General features: G+C 39.1%; 1 pseudogene; it reads left to right on the forward strand.

Annotated features, from left to right (window-relative positions):
* Positions 1-4,612: 4,612 nt before the first annotated feature.
* LOC133055164 (vomeronasal type-1 receptor 4-like) lies at positions 4,613-5,565 on the forward strand (annotated as a pseudogene).
* Positions 5,566-6,000: the final 435 nt, after the last annotated feature.

Here is a 6,000-nt window from a genome sequence, read left to right on the forward strand (position 1 = left end):
AGAGCAAAAATATCAACTCTAAAGGAGGATATGACAAATGAGCTTGTATTGAAGTAAGTGCTCCTGCTCATGAAAAGAGAAGATAGAAAACAAGATAGAGAATTCATTTCAGCTTGCAAAACTGAAACAGTAACTACCCATCTCTCCTTCCTCAGTACCCTAACAACTGCCTTCCTGCTTTTATTGCTGTGATTTTTACTATGATAAATATCTCATAAAAGTGGAATCATGCCGTGTTTGTCTTTTTGTGACTGGCTTATTTCACTTTATATAGTATCCTCAAAGTTTATCCATGTTCTGGCATATATCATTATTTCCTCCTCTTTAAGCCTAAATAATATGCCATTGTATGTATATACCAGTTTATTTTTGTATATGATATAAGAGACGATTCCAGTCTGATTGTTTTGCATGTATCTGTCCAGTTTCCCAACACCATCTATTGAAGAGGCTGTCTTTGCCTTATTGTATCTGCTTGTCTCCTTTGTCATAGAGAAATTGACCATTAAGTGTAGATTCACTTCTGTTCTATGTATTCTGTTCCATTGATCTATGTGTCCATTGATCTTGTGTCAGTACCACACTGTTTTGATGCCTATAGTTTTATTTATAGTGTAGTTTGAAATTGGGAGCAAGATAGCTACAGCTTTGTTTTTCCTTCTCAAGATTGTTTTGGCTATTCAGGGTCTTCTGTGTTTCCATACAGACTTTATGCCTTCACTCCAGGCTTTCCCCACCATGGTTTTATTTGGGGATGAATACATACCTGTTCACTGTTATGCCCTGAAACACGCTATCATTCTTTCCCCCTGACCCGTGAGTAGGTAATGCTCGCATGGACTATAAAGTCCATGGAATTCTCCAGGCCGGAATACTGGAGTGGGTAGCCGTTCCCTTCTCCAGGGGATCTTCCCAACCCAGGGATCAAACCCAGGTCTCCCACATTGCAGGCATATTCTTCACCAGCTGAGCCACCAGGGAAGCCCAATTTTAAGGCAGCTTATAGCAAATATTGTCTGTGGATTGTTGCAGGGTGAAAGGATTACAAGCAGAGGAAAGGATGCCATTTTCCTGCATCCAGAAGTCTGGAGATACACGTGTTCTTCTATATATGAAATCATCATCCAGAGATACACAGAGACCATGTAAGTTGATTTTATGAAGGTGAACGTGACCGTGTGAGTTCATATGAATATGTGTCATGTGTTTAGGAATATGATGTGAGTTTGTGTGTGGTGAGCATGTGCACAAGTGTTTGTGAGTTTTAAACTATAATTGTGTAAGTACTATATACATAAGTATGTGAGTATTAATGCACATGGGTGTTTGCATCTGCCTGTAAGTATTTAAATGAGTTTGTGTGCAGACTTGGTTGCCCACCAAGTGTGGCTCCAAACCCCTATCTTGAAAATCGGCAGTGATTACATCGTGACACTGCCTCAAATGTAAATATATTTATATGAAAAACCAGATTTCTTGCAACTCCTAATTTATATTTCTTAATTATTAGAGTATGAAGTGCTCATTCTGGAAAAATAGCATAATTAATTAATTAATGTAGAGCACAGTGGTAACTATTTTATCTCTTTGAATGAAGTAATTGAGGATTGGTTCATTTGATATTTACAAGAATGGTAGAATCTGTCTGTTGAGCCATCAGAACTAAGTGCTCATTTGGGAGACACTCATTTTGAACTTCCTATTTTTTTCCATGTATATTTTTCTGTTGTGTGTCAGTTGCTCAGTCATGTCTGACTCTTTGCGACCCCATGGACTGTAGCCCACCAGGCTCCTCTCTTCATGGGATTCTCAAGGCAAGATACTGGAGTGGGTTGCCATTTCCATCTCCAGGGGATCTTCCCAACCCAGGGATGGAACCTGCATTGCAGGCAGATGCTTTGCCGTTTAAGCTACTAGGGAAGACTCATATTGTTCTGTGTCTGATTATAATTGCTAATGGAGGGCAATAATCATAAAGTAAATTTTCCTACAACATCTCCATATTGATTGGCATTGATTTATGCAAGTCATCCAATTAATTGGCTCTGATTTGTGCTGACATTTTCTATCATGAGTGATGTGTCCTGTTCTTCCTTTTACTTGTATCTCTTTGAATGTTTTTCCCAGGTATTTTGTCCCATTCCATTTCTCTAACAACATTTTAATTGATCATTCAGTTTAATGGTCTGAAGATTAGGAGAGCTCTAGTTTCAAGGTAGAGAAACATCTCAGGGAAGTAAAGAATGCAGAGGGACACAGTTTATGCCAGTCCTTTATGTGTGTGACTTCAGAAAGTCCAGCTTTCCTCAATGTGAGACCCTGTCTGCCTTCAGGGATCATGGACATTAAGAAGGCTCTTGGAAACCCTCTTTTAGTCACCTAAGGGTGCTAACTAGAAACTTGTAATTGTTTCCAGTAATTAACAACTTAGAGAGATGTTTCCAGAAGTGTTCTCAGATCCCAGGGCCACACTCCCATTACTGCTGCAGGTGAAATGATAATTGCAGCTTTAATGGGAGAAGCAGGGAGGATACAGCCTCTCAAACCCATATATCAGTATCCAGTTGCCTCCCTCCCACACAGACACTGGGTATAATGACCACCAGGAAGCCCCCTCTTCTGACAGCAGGAAGGTGTCAGGTAAGTGTTTTCCATCTCATTCTAAGCAGCAGCGTCTGGAAGAGAAAGTCAGATCAAGAGTCTGGAGAAGAGATCATATCAGACAAAGGCAATCTTCTGTGTAGTAACTTGATTCAGTGCCAACAGCAAGCAGAAAGGTGGAGTAAGTCTGAGGTGTGAGCTGAGCTAATATTGAGAGATGGGTATCTAGAACCCAGAGCAATCCTGAAGACCCTTCATGCAATCAAATGTAATCCTCTGACAATTTCTGTTGTTACTCAATCCAAGTTACAGCAAAACCTGATTTTTAAGGTGTTTAAAAATATTTGTGATGAGAAGGATGCTAGTCCACCTTGGGGAAATGTCATTTGTGAATAAGTGTATGGTCTATCATTTGGTAATATTTAAGCTATTTGATAACTCTACTGAAAAAACATTGCTTCTCACTGAGTTAAAGCTCTTGGATTTAACTCATTCATGTCCATCAAATCCTTTTCTAGACAAAGAATGAAACTGCACACCTGACACAATTCCTATAAAGATATTTTCTCAACTTAAAAAAAATTGTATTTTAAGTGGCAAAATACATTTGTAAAATCGATCTGCTGTTGAGTCTACCTTACAGGAATTATAGACTCCATGTTCAGGATGACTAGAAGTTCACCACTAATCCATACATGTTTGCAATAAAATGTATGATGGATCTGAAGAAATCATCTAGTCCCATACAGAAAAAGTGTATCTAAATGGAAGCAACTTGAATAGAAAAGGTTGCTCCAATCCTGGATGTCTGATGCAATTAGTGTAGACAGTAACTTTGCCTCTACTGAAAACCTCTGCAGTGTGTTAATTCTGGTGAGGTTATTGTTATTCTTAGATTTAAAGAACAGTTGACATGGTAATTGCAAGTTAGAGGCAGTAGCTGGCAGTCTCCTAGCATGTTGATTCTTCTTTTTTTCTTTTTAAATAGGCTACTATCAATCCAAAAGTCCAGTCTCTGAATTTATAAAATGCACAAGAATACATGACTTGCAGATGCTATTTTACATATATGTCTGGTATGTCAGTGGCATGCACTAATCTTATTTCTTTGTTGCTATGTGTGTTTAGCTCTGGAATTAACAAATAGATAAGTATATGAATTGAAAACAATAATAATTCAGTTTTTGCTTACCCTCTTTTATCATGTATTAGTATTTTATGGCTGAAAGTTTACAATGTTACTTGTGCTTATTCAATAATTCCTGTGATGGGTACATTGTACCTGCTTTGCAGACATAAAAACATCCTAATACCATCCCAATACTGAGCTATTCTCATCTTCATGACATTACATAATCTTGGGCAGGTTCCTGCCATATGCCATATTCTACTGCCAGCAGTCCATGTATATGTATTAAGATATCTAAAACCTAACACATAGTACATAGTGCCCTACAGAATAAAGCTTTACAAAAATGGAATCTTCTTATATATAACAAAAATATAAAAGACCATCGGTCTAAAATCAAGTTAAGAAGTTGTGAAATCAAAACTAAGCATAGGTATGGATTATTATTTGAATACAACTAACTGGTTTTTGGCAAAGCTGGTAGTTCAGTGCACTCTCTTGACCAGCCTAATGAGTTTCTAAAGTCCTCGCTCTGCCCTGTGCAGCAGATCTCAACAAATACGGAACCTCTCTGTGTTACCTTTCCCTGAAAAAATTGAAGTCACAGAAATCCTGGGCTCGTGGATTTGTGAAGAATGAAGTGATACCGTGGAGTGCCTTCAGCAAGTAATTCTGCATTTTAAGTGCTCTTTCAGTGTTATACATTGAACCCTTTTAAGGCTACTAGTAGCAGAAAAGCATAAAGCAAAATCTTCCCAGTGGGACCTGAGGATAAGTGGAGAATATTGGATTTCAATAGACATGATGCACGCAGCCCACGCCTGATGTTCCCATACAGACACTAACTCACGAGACAAGTACCAGTGACTGTGAACTGAGAGGATGGCCAGCAGCTTTCTCATAATAGGCATGATCATCTTAACATAGACCGTGGTTGGAATTCTGGGGAATTTCTCACTCCTTTGCAGTTATATCATCCTTCACTTCATGGGTTACGGGTTAAGGTCCACAGATTTGATCCTTAAGCACCTGATTGTGGCCAACCCCTTGGTCCTCCTCTGTAAAGGGGTCCCACAAACAATGGCAGTCTTTGGGTGGAACCATATCCGCAGTGATTTTGGCTGCAAACTTCTCTTCTTTCTGCACAGAGTGGGGAGGGGAGTGTCCATCAGTAGCATCTGCCTCTTGAGTGTCTTTCAGGTGATCACGATCAGTCCCTGGAAGTCCAGGTGGGCAGCACTGAAAGTAAAAGCTCCCAAGTACGTGGTTCCCTCTATTTTCCTGTGTTGGATCCTGCAAATGCTTGTAAATGTCATTTTTCCTATCTATATAAATAGCAAAATGAGTGACAGAAACAACACAAGCAATAAAGATTTTGGATACTGTTCTACTATTCTTACTGACCAGAAGAGTAGAAAAACCAGACATGCCTTGTCTGCAGCATTGCTATTGTTCCCTGATGTTTTATGTTTGGGGCTCACGCTCTGGGCCGGCGGCTCCATGGTTCTCATCCTGTACAGACATAAGCAGCAGGTCCAGCACATTCGTAGGACTGATGCCTCCTCCAGGTCTTCCCCTTACTCCAGAGCTATTAAATCCATCCTCTCCTCGGGAGCACCTTTGCCTACTTTTATATTCTTTCCTCCATCTGTCAAGTTCTTTTGGCTCTTTTTGATTCACCCAGCTGGTTCCTTGTGGACATCACTATAATCATTGCAGCATGCTTCCCAACTGTCAGCCCCTTTCTGCTCATAAGCCATAACTCCAGTGTACACAGGCTCTACTTTGCCTGGAGAAGAAATGCAAACTCCTCCACTATTATGAGGAAAGTGTAAATTTTATTTATTTCTATAATGAGCCATTGCCAGTTCATTTATTCACCCTCAGACTCCTAATTATAATTTTAATCTCAAGATAGTATTATACCGGACATGCCAAGTGTCTTCTTCAATATAAAGACCAATTGAAATATATTGTCATGAAATATGAATACATCAATGAAGTTTTCTTGTAGAAAAGTTCAGATTTATGCAATAAACAGCAGGTCTAGAAATGATGTGCATATTATAAAGTGTTCAAATGTGTTACTTTCAGTCTAACAAAACGAATTTCCCAGAAATGACGTAGCTATGGAATTATAGATAAAAGTATACAAGAAAATGGATCAGTGTGTACAGTCGTCAGAAATAAAACTGAAGAAATTAATGTCCTCACAGAGTAAAGAATACCCTGGTTAGCACTCGAAGATAAAATCAGGTAAGAGTTTGGGA

Source organism: Dama dama, chromosome 4 (genome assembly GCF_033118175.1).
Source record: "Dama dama isolate Ldn47 chromosome 4, ASM3311817v1, whole genome shotgun sequence".
Classification (NCBI taxonomy): Eukaryota; Metazoa; Chordata; class Mammalia; order Artiodactyla; family Cervidae; genus Dama; species Dama dama.